This window comes from Rhea americana, unplaced genomic scaffold (genome assembly GCF_003343005.1).
Source record: "Rhea americana isolate MKP2758 unplaced genomic scaffold, rheAme1 scaffold_81, whole genome shotgun sequence".
In the NCBI taxonomy this organism is placed as follows: domain Eukaryota; kingdom Metazoa; phylum Chordata; class Aves; order Rheiformes; family Rheidae; genus Rhea; species Rhea americana.
Window position 1 is genome coordinate 2,315,290 of NW_028186990.1, and position 16,823 is coordinate 2,332,112.

Consider the following 16,823-nt stretch of genomic DNA (forward strand, 5'->3'; position numbering starts at 1 on the left):
TCCTGACTGAACACGTCTCCCACATACTGGTCCAAATACACACACTGCATAGTACCATGGACTCCGGCTGTCCTTGGGGAAGGCACAAATTCTATTGATGTATGTCCCAACATGAGCTATCGCCTGCAAACTCATCTTGGCTGCTCAATTTGTTACTTTATTTCCAAGTAACATGAACAGTAACATCAGAATCCCAGGTGTCCAGACCAAGTATTATAACTGCCTACAGTTCTTCTGAAAAGGCTCTTATTTGGACCCACAATGAGAAGAGACAAATAAGAAGTCTACATATAGATGTAACTGCTACAGACTACACATTTTACATTCAGTGAAACTGTGTGCAAGGTGAAATGTTTTTCATTTGGACCTACAGTTTGTTTYATACTGCAACATGAACAGAACTTGACTGGAAGAACCACAGAAAGGAGGGCAAATGCAATGCCTGTTGTCTATGTTTTGGCCAGTTTCTTTGAAATCAGAAAGAAAACTGTGTCTACGACCAGACAACACTAGAAGTCAAGCTAAGGATCCAAGCTGCTACAGGTTGGTACATGACAGTCGTGTCCCCCCTCTACTTTACTCTCTAATTTAACTTGAAAGACTCAGATAAAGTTCAGCCGCCTATTCGCTCCACCTAGGCCTTGCTCAGAGGCAGCTACTGGGGAATTCTGSCGGTGCCCTCAGCTCACTCTTCTTTCTGCCTAGCCTGTTCTTGAGCACTTGGCCAAAACTGTCTCTAACAGAAACTGCCAACTCCTGTCAGTCGGAATTCTTTTTCAGCCACTCACTCGTTCCTCATATACCAGACCATCTTGTTCATCTCTTCCTGTTTCTCTTTCCTTTGCTTTGCATCATTTTGGTGAAGGAAAATAGGCTTAGCAAAATCCCAACTCAGAAGGGAAACTTGGGAAATTTCACTAACATTGTTATCTCCAACCTAACTGCATAAACATGAATTGCATAAACATGATTTTAAAAGTCAAAGAGACTTCACAGGCTAAATGTTCTCTGTAGGGTTCATTTAATGTCTTAGCCTTGTATTTGGTTATGAAAAGGTTAATGCTAGAGTCATTTAAGGAAAAAAAAATAAAGATAAAACCTTAAAACATAGCACAGAATGTGGACAAAAGCCACCAAAACAGCTTCACAACCACAAGATCACAGATGGCTACAACAAGGATTCTCCATCCTGTCATGGAAAATTAAATGCATCAAGTTAAAGTATACAAGAACTTTAACAAGCTTATTTTAAAAAGCACAGATACATTCTGTGATCCAAAACACATCCAGCTCAACTAACTTTACACTTCTACTGGAATTGCTTAAAAAATACAGATCAAGGTATTTATAAAAAACACGCTTCTTGTCAGCAGACTAAAATTCACTGGACTGGGACTAGAACTCCAATGGAAAAACTTTAGGGCCCACAAACTGAAAGAGGCTAAAAAGCAGTGTTGTATACAATCAAAACTAAACACATGGAAGACTGAAGCCATGAAGCCTAGAAACTCTGCTTCAGCATGCAAACAAGAACTTAAAAGGCAGGATGAAACGTCGTTTTTCACCTCAAGAAAACCAGGCAGCAGCTAAGTGAATTAAACACAGTCAATTAAATATTACTTTTTTCTGACCAGTTAATTCCTGCATACCTTGAAAATCTGAAATGAATTAGATTTTTAGGAAGTATAAGCAATTCTTCTGTGTCCTTGCAGTGCCAGAAGGCTCCCAAGTATTTCTCTCATACTCTGTTGTACCAGATGTGGCCATCTAGATTGATAGTTTAGTTCATAGTAGAAGAAACAGGRTCAAGTCTGAACATGAGGGAGGGTAGAACACCACGATGACCAATCCTCCACTGACGGAGCGGCCCTTGAGCAGGTCCCAACCACACTGCAATGAAGCTGCTCAGCTCCATGGAAGTATCACCGAAGTATTATCAGACCTAAGCATTCTTAGAACGAGACTGACATTTACATCATGGAAATTTAAACATATGGATTGCAGGGATTTCTACCTTACATTTACCAGTCTGCAGGAGCACTTCTGAGCATTTTGCAATTGTAGACAGTTAGTTTTTCCAATGGAGACACATATCCTGTCAAATGAGTTTCTGATAATGCTCACAGCAACCTTAAAAGTACTCCCTGGATATTTGAGGGATGTACAGATGAAGTTGAGACTCACTCTCTGGTAGCTGGAATGTAKCTGAAATATTCTTTTATAGAGGAGATCAGACAACATCCTATTCTTTGGCAGCATAGTGTACTGCATCCTCTGTGTTCTCTTGAGAACTAAGGCCCCATTAAGGAGGATATGAAATCTACTATTGTCTAAAGAAGGCTGATTACTCCAGTTCTTCTCCAATTTCTCTTGTACCAGGCAACCCAGTGGGATCGTTACTGGAGTGCAATACATTCCTGAGCAACACGATGAAGTGTTACAGGGAAGCTGGACTCTAGTTGTAATACAGCTATGCAAACCTGATTAGGAATGGAGCTGGAAGTTCACAATGCAGGGGCCATACCCCAAAGGTGCTCCTGACTTGACGTAAAATCTCAGGGGAAAGTGTTTCTACCTTCCTCTTCTTTATCTGCTGCATCTGCAAAGGGCAATAATATATTGATATTTAATTAAAGAACTTAACTAAAGGCCTTGCAATTCACTGATGTTTTAGGAGGAACAACAATCATCGTATCCCCAGACAAACATGCAGTATTTTCTGTAAAAAAACCACAAGTCTTGGATGGATTTTTAAGTAAAGTTCCCTTTCAAAGAGAAAGAGTTCAGGGTTTTCCAGAAGATCCTGTCTGCCTATCTTAGSTGTCTACAGCAGCAGGACTTCCTTCCCAAGGCCTTCAAGATGACCTGCTCATTCCTAGCGATGACCTCAGAACTTGCACACTTTCTTTAGGTGAGCCACATCACAAGGCCTCCACAATTTAGGTAGAAGTCAGGTCACTACAGGTCAGTCGCACTGGATCCCAGCCAGCATGCTGCCATTACACAAATGCAATGGAGGGCAGTGCTCTTTTCATTCAGGAGCTCTGATGTCTCTTACCTCTACTAACACATCACCTTGCACTTACTTCCTTATGCAGTTATAACTGAAACTTTCTTGCACTGGAGGTCACCTACTCTTTCTCAGAACAGCCTCCCTGGAAATTCAGGCTCCCTCAAACACAAACTGCAATGCAATGAACCAAACTGGTAGCGTTTTTTTGCTTCACTTCTGCTTTGTTTCCCTAAGATCTGATCACATACACAAATTCATGCTAGAAGCAGTATATTTTCAGATATATCATGGGTTGAGTAACAATCTATCCCACTTGTAGAACATTACTGAGAAACTGCAGCAGAAGCCAACACACAAACAAAGCTTGTCTTCTGAGAACAGGAACAGCACACATTGTAGGCTACCAAGCAAAAATGGACAACGCACAAAAACTATTTCTGCTCAGATACTGTCTGCTTATCAGCACCTATACTATCTGAGGACTGCATCATATGCTTTTAAGACAAAGAACAAACAGAGGAACATTTAGCTATCTTTCATCGTTTCCTTACTAGCACCAATAATTAACAATCCACTAGTCATGGAAGAGGCCCAGGTCTCTCTGAAGAAATACCACATGATTTCAGCCAATGTTAATGAATCCAATAAACTAAACTTGCACTTGCAAGGCACACGGCTTAGAAGCACACCCTGTACAAATCACTATAGTAGAACACGTTTACGAACGATTCTTGATATTATTATACAGATATGCAGTCTCACCAGGATAGAGTCAAAGAAAGAACAGCTGTGTCCTGAGTCCACATCATCTTAACTGTTAGGAAGCTACAGAAATTTTATTAGTATCTATAGCAACAGTGCACAGCCACTGTCCCATCTGCGCAGCCCAAAAGACTCAATCTTCATTTCAAGATGGAAAAAGTTCTCTTGGCAACTCATTTATTTTGGTCACTGATGAGGCGTTTTCTTCACATAGAAGGAAGGACAGCCAAACATGTTTCTACATGTCAAGTGCAGACCATGAAGAGCCAGAAGACCACACAAGAGTTTTCAATGTACACATTGTGTACACACTACGATGTGCACATCTCAGCTGTGCTAACCTTGAGCAGCTACTGCCCTGGAAGCAGCTAGACATTGCTGAAAAAAAATGGAATATGCATGCCTGGCCCTGATGGGAATGTGGTCGGTGTATAGTTTCACATGCTGAGCCTGCTACCATGTAATCTGCCAGTCACTGACACCTTGTCAGACCTTCCACAGGTGTTCTCATTACACTAGGCCATACCTTYCCTATAGCAAACAAACCTAAGCTGTACTTTTTGGAGGCTAGTAGATGTACTCTGCCACAACAACAGACAATGGTACACAGCCTTCTGTTCAGCGTTTGATTGACATACAATACAAAGCCTTATAAAATAGAAATACAGAAGACTGCAGAACTTCCAGAATGTCTTCATTTATTTAGTAAACTAAATAGTGTGTGCTGGCTCTTTACAAAGGATAAATTTCCCAACRATCTGCGACATTTTCTCTGAGAACTGTGGTTACCACTTCTGGTGAAAGTAATTACTTAGACGAAATATTTAAAGAAAATTAGCTTAGTTTTCCATGATTTCTGTAGATTCAGCTTACACATCATTCATACAGCTAACTCTGTACAAACATTCTAATGCTGCTGCTTCTGTTTCTTATCTCTAACTGGGAGATGCTTCTGGACTACAAAGACATTACAATCATCCTACGACAGCTACACATAGTAACAGAACTTTTACTTGCTGAACATAAGTTCTTCTTTTACTTCTACCTCTATGTACCTTCCTGTAACACAAGTACAGTCATAGGGACTTACCTAAACTAAGGCGGGGGTGGGGGGAGAGGGAAGAGAAGATGAGACAGGAGAAACCCAGAAATGTTTCTGTAATACTTTGCTATCCTTAGGAAAAGCATGTTCTGAAGTCTGAGTAACATCATCACCATGGAAGACTGAGACCTGGATGTGCATCTTGCAGAAGTAATTCGCTCTCAGTTTCTGCACAGCACTCACCAGCGTAACTGTGACTGCAGCACCAGGAAGTGAAACAATATAGAAGAACTGAGTCTTAATGGCCAGTCTTAGCTTAAAGACAGGCTATTGCTCCTTTCTGCAAATGAAAGCCAAGCTGTCTCAAACACCTGCAAACTATGGATTCTATAAACTGCTGACTTCCGTAATAACTTTAAGTAGCTCAGAAAACACAAAATATTTCACTATTAAAGATTTAAGTGATTCATATTCACATTATGGAATGTGCTTGTTTGAAATTTGATATGCTGGAGGGAAATACCACTTTTTTTGCTTACATTTCATCACATGTAGTCTTGAGACACGTGACTTCCATGACTTCAGTAGGTTCAGCTCATGTACTGTCCGTAGAGCTAACGCTGTGCACATATTCTAGTACTGCTGCTTCTATTTCCATCTCTGACTTGCAAATATTGCCTTGCTACAGAGTTCTCTCAGAACCCAGCATGTTTCCATCATTCTGCTTTTGAACACACGTACACTGCAGCTTACCCAAAAGGGAAAAAATGTGCTGCTAAGATACTTCTCTCTGAGGGGCATCATTTTCCCTAAAGAAGGCCCTTGCATGTTGGAGTTTCTCACATAGGGCTTCCTGAACATAGCAGCAACCAGACAGGCTCGGCAAATTGGAACAAAAGTAGTAAAGGAAAACAATTTTCTCTGGGTTGCTTGAAGAAGCCTAAGAGCAAAGTTCCAAGTGAACTAACCAACAGATAGGAGAAGAGGAATCCTGAGGTCAGGAAAATATCCCGCAATAATTATTTGCTCCCCTTCCAATTGCTTTTTATCATATCTAACCTCTGCTTACACGTTTAATGCAGTTGCCCACTGCAGAAGTGACATGCAGTAAGATTTACCACTCTATGCCATAAAGTGCTAAAGCACTCTCTTCATCAATTTTTCTTAACCATTGTACATTTGAGACTTCATTTCAGATGTCTCAATTTGGCCCAGCTACTGAGAATGAGAGGTGGCTTAAAGACAGCTTGAAAACTGCAGGTTATTGGAAGAGTTCACTTAGCAACTGCATACCCAAGAAAGGTACTTTGGGGCATCAGATGTGGTGTAACATCATGATACTGGTCAGGGGAAAAAAGTAAGATGTTTCTGAGGCTCTTTTGTCTTAAAAGAAGCTCATGTTCCTGGCACAAAGTACTGAGCTTACTGAAGGCCTGTAGTTTTCCTTCACCAGAAAGAAAACTGCTTAGGTAAAGAGTAGAAAAATAAGGCAACATCCACATTCTGAAACAATGCCACTATAGGCGTATCTGAGCAATCAGTTCAGTTCTGGGAAATCACTGAAGTAATCGCAATAGCAGCATGCAAGTTAATTGTACTAACATAGTTTGACTCTATGGAATGCTGGCTGCCAGTGAAAAGTCTATAAAGTTTGTGTTTTGAAATGCAAGCTGGGATACTGAAATTACAAGCAAAGAAACCTTCATCTGATCTGTGAAGACACATCGCTTTTGTTAGGTCATTTGACAAAAAAATCAAGTTATCCATATACAACATTAATGCAAATCTGAAAGTGCGCAAGATACAAACTTTAAGCAGAACAGAGAGAGCTTTCATCATGTACCATAAAAGATTGGTACCTTTATGATTTCTTTGGAATGCCTGTGGATTTAAATACCTGTTCCAGGTTCCAGTTTAAAAATAATCAAAATATCACTGAGTAAACTGATCATATTTTGCAGGTATTGCCAGTTTCTGAATACTTCTCTTTGCAAGTTTTTTTTTTCTCTGTTTACATACTTGGGAGGGTCGGATGGTTATGGTTTTACTTCCTCTTGCACAGCACAAGGAATTATAAATGACATTTGAGATATGCAATGGTGCACTTAAGACAGACTGATTATGTCTGTCTCTAATAAGACACAAAGAGCACACAGCTTTCTGCTCTGTTAATTTTAGCTACACAGTATGAAGACTAAAGTGAGTGTTGTCCAAATAAGGTCACATGAAGCAGGGGCTGTATGTTAATGCCAGCAGAACTGCTCTGACTACAGCATCTCTCATCCACAAATAATATTGATTAAGTTATGGCCATGTTTATTATGTGACTGCTTTTGCATCAAAAACTCCCTCTAACTTGACCACCAGTACTGTCCGATTGTATTATATGAACACTTTCCCCAACACCCTCCTACTGGAAAAATCAAATTGGTCTTTGTTCTGTTTATCTGCTGCTGCTCCCATATCCAGGGAGGGTGACATGAAGAGATAGAATAGGCCTGAAATACAAATACTATACTTGGGAAGAAGTATTACAGAGAGGTTTTCATGTGTGAACCAATAGGTGGGGGTCTCAGGCCACATCTGTAGTCGTGAAGCTCTGGATTTGTTTCATAGCGTGTGTGCAGTCACCCGTGGTAACACCATTGGTCTCTTGTGCCATGTAATTACCATTGCAATTCATCAAATTAGTATCAAATGCTTTAAGGTCTGAACTTTTCTTTCTTTTTCGGTTCAGCCAGCACTATGTTTTTCAGCTTCATATCTGACTAAAATATATCATTTGGTAGTTTTGTATGTAAAGGTATGGGCTTGATACCCGGTTGCAGCTCACTTGCATCATACACTGCATTATCTTTTCCTTTCTCCAGACAACCTAATCATTATCACCTTTAGGATCTACAATGCCTGTCTCTGGGATATACTCTTCCTCTGACCCATCTTAAAAAGACACACATATAAACCACACAAACAAAAAACAAACAAAAAACACACTAAAACTTGTTTTACCAAATCAAACTATAACTAAAAATTATCCTTTATCTGCCTGCCTGAAACGTTCTCTAGCAACGACAGTGTCATGTATGTTAATACGGTGCTTAGAATTTAATTCTGTCAATCCTGCACGAAACCCACTGTCTCTGTATAGTTAAAGCATACAGAAAAACTGTTACAAGACTGAAGCTGGATACAAATGCCACTGTATTCACCACTCTCTCAACCTTCTTAACACTTTCCTCCATTCTTAAGTACTCCACTAAAAACATACATAAAATATATGAAATACAACATTTTTGAACTCAATAGGCCTCCTCTACTTCTAGCAAATCATCTCCTGCTGATGTCTACTGAGCATGTGTTACACAGAGTCAGAAATGAGCAGACTGTCTTAGGAAAGAAGGAAGAAGCTGTAAAGAACTACATTTCAGAAGTCTGCCTCTCATCTAACTATTCCTAATCTGAGATTTGTCATTGGTTTCTCTTTTGTCTTATCCAAAGGTGGTATCTGGAGACAGTAACGAGCAGTGCAGTAAAGCCAAAACTGCAGAGTTTTCAAAAAGAACAACAATGGACTCAGGCTAGTCTGGCACAATGACATGTACAGATCTTAAGTCATCTCTGGGCTGAGGAGCAGAACTGATCTCCCGAATGATGGCAACAGTTCCAAGCAAATAGCCAGACCTGCTTCACAAGGCTATACTGTGATATCCCAGGGCTGTTATCTGCTGATCAAGATACACCAGGGTCTGAAGCACACACAAGGTTACAGAGTATCAGCAAGCTACATAACACAGTCCTAGAAATAAACCTATCAGATAGAAGTAAATTCCATTTTAGTCTACTCTTCCCAAAACCTTTTATTCATTGTAACATCAGGCTTTTACTGACATCCTTCCCTATCCCACCGAACCACAGAGAATCACAGAATGGTTGAGGCTGGAAGGCATCTAAGGAGATCATCTAGTCCAATTCCCCCAACTCAAGCAGGGTCACCTAGAGCACACTGCCCAGGACTATGCCCAAATGGTTTTGAGTATCTTCAAAGATGGAAACTCCACAACCTCTCTGGGAAACTTGTTCCAGTGCTCAGTCACCCTCATAGGAAAACGGTTTTTTCTCACATTCAGACAGAGCTTCCTGTGTTTCAGTTTGCACCTGCTGCCTCTCATCCTGTCACTGTGCACCACTGAGAAGACTCTGGCCCCATCCACTTTATACCTTTCCTTCAGATATTTACACCTACTGAAAAGGTCTCCTCGCAGCCTTCTCTTTTCTAGGCTAAACAACTCCTGAGCGCAGCAAACACAGGCAGCAAACAGACGCCGCGGTTTGCACAGCAGGTCATGCAGGAGGAGCACACAAAGATGCAGGAAAACATCTTTGCTTCCAGTCTTTGTAGTGCTCACTTCCACAAACATGGTTGTAACACGCTACAAAGCACATTTGCCTCTATCTGTTGGAGTTGCCACATCAGCTACGTCAGAAGTTTCAACCCACACAGACCCTCTGACAACAGATGCAGCCCTACAGGTCTCAGGCTGCAGGGAGTGCTTGAAGCCTTTCCAGAAGGCCTGGGCTGATAGTCAGCCCTCCTGCAGCAGGTGTGCTGCTGTTGACAAATTGCGTCATCAGATCAAGGAGTTGCAGGAGGAAGTCAGCACACTGTGAAGCATCCGTGAAAATGAGCAGAAGACAGACAGGGCGTTCTTGGAGACCATACTGCTCCGGGAGTCCCAATCCCCTGCAGCAGGGGAGCTGCTGGAAGGCTCTGGGCGAAGTGAAATAGTACAGTACAGCATTGTAGAAGGCGGCTGGAAACTAGTTGCTTCTCGTAGAAGGAGAAAGTCCTCCTGAAGACTTGCACTTGCAGCTGAATAACCGATTTAGTGCCCTCCAGGATGAGGAGGACCTGGACCTGACTTCAAGGGAAGCAACTGAACCAATAGACCCTGTTCCTTGACACTCGGAGGAAGCGATGAGCAGTTGTTGTGGGTGACTCCATGCCGCGGAGGACAGAGGCACCTATCTGCCAACCTAACCTCTTCTCGAGAAAGGTTTGCTGCCTGCTGGGGGCTTGGACATGAGATGTCACTGAAAGACTACCAAGGCTTGTCCACACATCAGACTAYTACCCTCTATTGCTCTTTTATGTGGGTGCTAATGATATCAAGGGCAAACTGGAAACAATCAAACAGGATTTCAGAGCTCTGAGCATGGTGGTCAAGGGTCTGGGAGCCCAGGTGATATTCTCCTCAGTCCTGCCAATAAGAGGGAAGGATGAGAGTAGACAAATTGTTCAAGTTAACAACTTGGTGTGCTGTTGGTGTTGGCAACAAGGTTTTTGTTTCTATGATCATGGGACATTGTTTGAAGATCAACAACTGACAGGAAGAGATGGGATGAGACCTGCGTGGATGAGCAAGGAGCTCCTGGCCAAACTCAGACAGAAGAAGAAAGTACACAGACTGTGGAAGAGGGGACAGGCTACTTGGGAGGAATGTAAGAATGCTGTCAGAGTGTGTAGAGATGTGGCGAGGAAGGATAAGGCCCATTTGGAATTAATCTGGCAAGGGATGCCAAGGACAACAAGAAGGGATTCAAATACATCAGTAGCAAGAGGAGGACTGTGGAGAATGTGAACCCACTGCTGAATGGGGTGGGGCCCTGGTGATCCTGCTCTAGGTGACCCTGCCTGAGCAGGGGCGTTGGACTAGATGATCTCCAGAGGTCCCTTCCAACCTCACCCCTTCTGTGATTGTGATCCCAACTCTCAGGCCTCTCTCATATGACAGATGCTCCAGGCCCTTCATCATTTTAGTAGCCCTTTTTGCTGAACTCACTCCAGTAGCTCCCTATCTCTCTCCTACTATTGAGCTTAGCACCAGACCCAGCGCTCCAGATAAGGCCTCATCAGGGCTGAGTAGAGGAGGAAGGGTCACATCAGACCTGCTGGCAACACTCCTCCTAATGCAGCCCAGGATACCATTGGCCTTCCTGGCCACGAAGGCACATTGCTGGCTCATGGTCAATTTGCTGTCCACCAGGACTCCCAAGTCTTTCTCTGCARAGCTATTTTCCAGCAGRTCAGCRCCCAGCCTGTACTGCTGCATGGAATTATTCCTCCYAGGTACACTTGCCTTTGTTGACCTTCATGATATTCCTCTTTGCCCATTTYTCCAGCCTGTCGGGCTCCCTCTGAACAGCAGCACAGYCCACTCATGTATCAGCCACTCCTCCCAGTTCTGTATCATCAGCAAACTTGCTGAGGGCAACCTCTGCSCCATCATCCAGGTCTTGATGAGTAAGTTGAACAGTAGTGGACCCAGTATCAACCCCTGGGGGACACTGCTGCTGCCAGGCCTCCAGCTGGACCTTGTGCTGTTGATCACAAGCCTCTGAGCTCAGCTGTTCAGTCAGTTTTCAGTCCACCTCACTGTGTGCTCATCTAGCCAATACTTCATCAGTTTGCACACAAGCATGTTATGGGAGACAAAAGCCTTACTGAAATCAAGATAGACAACATTCACTTCTCTCCCCTCATTTACCCAGCCAGTCATCCCATCACAGAAGGCTATCGTGTTCGTTAAGCATGATTTCTCCTTGAAGAATCCATGCTGACTTTTCCCAGTCACCTTCTTAAAATCATAGAATTGGTAAGGTTGGAAGGGACCTCTGGAGATCATCTAGTCCAATGCCCTGCTCAGGCAGGGTCACCTAGAGCATGTTAGATGGGATCGCATCCAGGCCGGTTTTGAATCTTTCCGGAGAAGGAGACTCCACAACCTCTCTGGGAAACTTGTTCCAGTGCTCTGTCACTCATAGGAAAGAAATTCCTCCTCGTATTCAGGTGGATCTTCCTGTGGTTCACTTTGTGCCCATTTCCCTCGTGTTCTCTCGCATAAGACAACTGAAAAGAGTTTGTCCCCATCCTCTTGACACCTTCCCTTCAGCTACTTATGCATGTTGTTAAGATTCCCCCCTTCCCCCATCTTCTCTTCCCTAGGCTAAAGGGGCCCAGCTCTCGCAGCTGTTCCTCACAGGGCAGATGCTCCAGCCCTCTGATCATCTTCGTAACCCTACACTGGGCTCTCTCCAGCAGTTCCATGTCTCTCTTGTACTGGGGAGCCCACAACTGGACGCAGTACTTGAGATGAGGCCTCCCCAGGGCTGAAGAGAGGGGTAGGATCACCTCCCTTCACCTACTGGCAACACTCTTCCTAATGCCCCTCCAGGATACCATTGGCCTTCCTGGCCACAAGGGCACATTGCTGCCTCAGAGTCAATTTATCGTCCACCAGCACTCCCAGGTCCTTCTCTGCACAGCTGCTCTCCAGAAGGTCAGCCCCCAGCTTGGACTGGTGCCTCGGGTTATTTCTGCCTAGGTCCAGGACTCTGCACTTGCCCTTGTGGAACCTCAGGGGGTTCCTCTCTGCCCAGCTCTCCAGCCTGTCCAGGTCTTTCTGAATAGCAGTACAGCCCTCAGGTGTATCACCCACTCCTCCCAGCTTGGTAGCATCCACAAACTTGCTGAGGCACTCCGTCCCCTCATCCAGGTCATTGATGAAGAAGTTGAACAGGATGGGACCCTGTACTGAGCCCTGGGGGATTCCACTAGCCACAGGCCTCCAACTGGACTCCACGCCACTGATGACAACCCTCTGAGCTGTCCATTCAGCCACTTCTCAATCCACCTCACTGTCCACACTTCCTGAGCTTATGTAGGAGGATGTTAYGGAGACAGTGTCAAAAGCCTTGCTCAAGTCAAGGTACACAACGTCCACTGCTCTCCCCTCATCTACCCAGCCAGCTGTTCCATTGTAGAAGATTATCAGATTGGTTAAGCATGATTTTCCCTTGGTGAATCCATGCTGCTACTCCTGAGCACCTTCTTTTCCTCCATATGCTTGGAGATGACAACCAGAATGAGCTGTTCCATCACCTTTCCAGAGATGGAGGTGAGGCTGACTGGCCTATAGTTGCCTGGGTCCTCCTCCTTGCCCTTTTTGAGGACTGGAGTGACACTGGCTTTCTTCCAGTCCTCAGGCACCTTTCCAGTTCCCCACGACCTTTCAGACATGATGGAGAGCGGCCTAGAAACAACAGGGTGTACCCCATCAGGATCCATGGATTTGTGAATGTCAGGTCTGCCCAGAAGATCTCTAACCCAATTCTCCTTGACCAAAGGAAAGTTCCTTTCTCAACCTTCTCCCTTGCCTCCAGGCTCTGGGATTCTTGAGGGATGACTTTAGCAATAAAGACTGAAGCAAAGAAGGCATTCACAGTAATGCTGCCTTCTCTGTATCCTCTGTCACCAGGGTCCCACCCCATTCAGCAGTGGGTTCACATTCTCCACAGTCCTCCTCTTGCTACTGATGTATTTGAATCCCTTCTTGTTGTCCTTGGCATCCCTTGCCAGATTAATTCCAAATGGGCCTTATCCTTCCTCGCCACATCTCTACACACTCTGACAGCATTCTTACATTCCTCCCAAGTAGCCTGTCCCCTCTTCCACAGTCTGTGTACTTTCTTCTTCTGTCTGAGTTTGGCCAGGAGCTCCTTGCTTATCCATGCAGGTCTCCTGCCCCCTTTGCTGGACTTCTTTCTCCTTAGGATGCACCGCTCTTGAGCTTGGAGGAAGTGACGCTTGAATACTAGCCAGCTCTTTTGGGACCCTCCCCCCCTTCCTTCTAGGGCCTTAACCCACGGGATTCCTCCTAGTAGATCACCGAAGAGCCCAAGGTCTGCTCTCCTGAAGTCCAGGGTTGCAGTCCTGTTTGTTGCCTTACTTCTTTCCTGCAGGATCCTGAACTCCACCATCTTGTGGTCACTGCAGCCAAGGCTGCCCCCAACCTTCACATCTCCAACCAGTCCCTCTTTGTTGGTTGGGACAAGGTCCAGCAGGACACCCCTCCTCGTTGGCTCCACCACCAGCTGTGTCAAGAAGTTATCACAAGTGCTCTGCAGCAGCCTCCTGGACTGTTTATGCCTAGCTGTGTTGTCCTTCCAGCAGATACCAGGGTGGTTGAAGTCCGCCACGAGAACCAGGACCTGCAATCGTGACATTACTTCCAGCTGTCTGTAGAAGGCCTCACCTACTTCTTCTTCCTGGTCAGGTGGCCTGTAGGAGACACCCATAGCAATGTCCCCCATGTTAGCCTGTCCTTTGTTCCTCATCCATAAGCTCTTGATTGGTTCATCCTTCACCCTACGCAGAGCTTATGTTCTAGCTGCTCTCACATAAAGGGCAACTCCACCACCTCACCTTCCTTGCCTGTCTTTCTTAAAAACCATGCAGCCATCTATGACAGCATTCCAGTCATGTGAGTTATCCCACCATGTCTCTGTGACTGCAATGAGATCTTATCCTTCATATGCTTGGAGTTGGCACCCAGGATGAGCTGTTCCATCACCTTTTCAAGGATCAAGGTAAGGCTGACTGGCCTGTAATTTGCTCCTTCTTGCCCTTTTGAAAACTGGGGTGACACTGGCTTTCTTCCAGTCCCCAGACACCTCTCCCGATCTCCATGACCTTTCAAAGATGATTGAAAATGGCCTAACAATGACATCCACCAGCTCCCTCAGCACTTGTGGGTGCAYCCCATCAGGATGCATGGATTTGTGGATGTTCTGTTTGCTTAAATGACCTGTAATTGGATCTGCCTCCATCAAGGTAAATCTCTCTTTCTCCAAACTTCCTTGCTGGTCTCCAGAGTCTGGGATTCCTGAGAGCTGATCTTAGCAGTAAGGACTGAAGCAAAGAAGGCATTCAGTATCTCTGATTTCTCTGTATCCTTCATCATCAGGACCCCTTCCTCACTCAGCAAGAGGCACACATCTTCCTTTTGTTACTAATGTATTTTAAAGCAGCCCATTTTGCTGACCTTGATTCTTTGCCAGATCGAATTCCAAATGTGCCTTGGCCTTTCTACTCCCACCCCTGCATACTTGGATGACGTACCTGTACTCCTCCCAAGTGGCCTCTCCCTGCTTCCAGCTTCTGTATACTTCCTACTTATGTCTGAGTTTTGCCAGGAGCTTCTTGTTCATCCATAGTGGTCTCTCACTCGCTTTGCTCAACTTCTTGCTCATTGGGATGCACAGTTCTTGACCCTGGCAAAACTGACTCTTGAGTATTAACCAGCTCTCTTGGGCCTCTCTTCCTTCTAGGGCCCTATGCCATAGTTTTCTTCCAAGACCACCCCGAAGAGCCCCAAGTTTATTCTCCTGAAGTCCAGGGTTGTAATTCTGCTTTTTGCCCTGCCTTCTTCTTGCAGGATCCTGGAGTTCATCTCATGATCACTGCAGCCAAGCCTGTCCCCAACCTTCTATCTCCAGCCAGTCCTTCAGCATTTGCTAGTACAAGGTCCAACAGTGCACCTCTCCTCGTTGGTTCCTCTATCATCTGAGTCAGAAAGTTATCATTAGTACTCTCCAGGAACCTCCTGGATTGCTTGTGCCTTGCTGTGCTGTTCCTCAAGCAGGTATCAGGGTGGTTAAATCCCCCATAAGAACCAGGGCCTGTGATCCAGAGGCTACTTCCAGTCATCTGTGAAAGGCCTCATCTACTACTTCTTCCAGATCAGGATCCACAATAGTATTACCCATGTTAGTCTGCCCCTTAATACTTCCCATAAGCTCTTGGCCAGCTCATCTGGCCAAGCTGATTACATTCCAGTTGCAGAGCTTATTACGTTCCAGTTGTTCTCCCAGATAAAGAGAGACTTCCCTACCTCACCATCTGGGCCTGCCTTTCCTAAAGAAGCTGTAGTCATCCACTGCAGCATTCCAGTCATGTGAGCTATCTCATGATGTCTCTGTAATCACAATGAAATCGCAGCCCTGTGACTGCACACAGATCCTCCCATTTATTCCCCATGCTGCAGGCATCTGTGTACAGGCGCTTCAGAGAGGTGTCTGAGCAAGCTCATTTCCCAGAAGAGGTCCAAGAGGTATCCTCATAGTATTATCTGGTAGATGCTTCCTTGGCTGCATGCAATTGCTTTTGGTACCCTCACTTGAGCCCTGTTTTGCTGTCTGCATGGTCTCTAACTCTGCCCTTCCCTCATCTTTCCTAATTTAAAGCCCTCCATATCAGGTTGACCAGCCTGCCAGCAAAGATGTGTGCACCCCATTTAGTGAGGTGAATCTCATCTCTCTCAAGCAGCTATCCATCTTCAAACAGGATCCCATGGTCATGGAAACCAAAACCCTGCTGCTGACACCAGCTGCTCTGCCAGCTGTTAACTCTGAGTATCTGTCTACTCCTCTACCCATCCTTCCACTTCACTAGCAGAATCAAGATAAAAATGAACTAGGCCCCCACACTCCTGACCACCATCTGCAGAGCTCTAATCTCATCTGATACTTTCCAAGTTGCCTTTGGCAGTATCACTGATACCCACATAGATGAGCAGCAGTAATAGTCAGAAAGGTGGACAAGCTTCAGCAGTCTTTCCATGACATCTCAGATCTAAATCCTCAATAGGCAGCAAATCTCTCTACACAAGAGGTCATGTCAGCAGATGGGTACCTCTGTCCCCTGCAGCAGGGAGCCACCCACTACAATCACTCATCACTTTTACTGAGGGTTCCTGGGTGACACAGGGTCCATTGGCCCACTTGCTTCACTTGAGGTCATGCCCAGCTCCTCCTCAGCTTGGAGGGCAGTCAATCTGTTTATCAGCTGCAGGTCTTCAGGAGGAGCAAGAGCCTTTCTCCTCATATGAGGAGTGACCAGTTTCCAGCCTTCATCTTCTACAGAGCTACAGCTTAATGTTTCACATGAAACAGCCTGCCTGCATCCCCACTGCTGTTGTGGGTTGAGACTCCTGAAGCTGTAGGATATCTGAGAATATCCCCCCTCTCATTCATCTTCTTGGATGCTGCACAGCCTGCTTATTTTCTCCCATAATTCCTTTACCTGGCAACACAACTTGCCAACAACAGCACAACTGTAGGAAAGCTGACTGTCAGCCTCAGCCTCATGGAGAGCCCCCAGGCACTCTC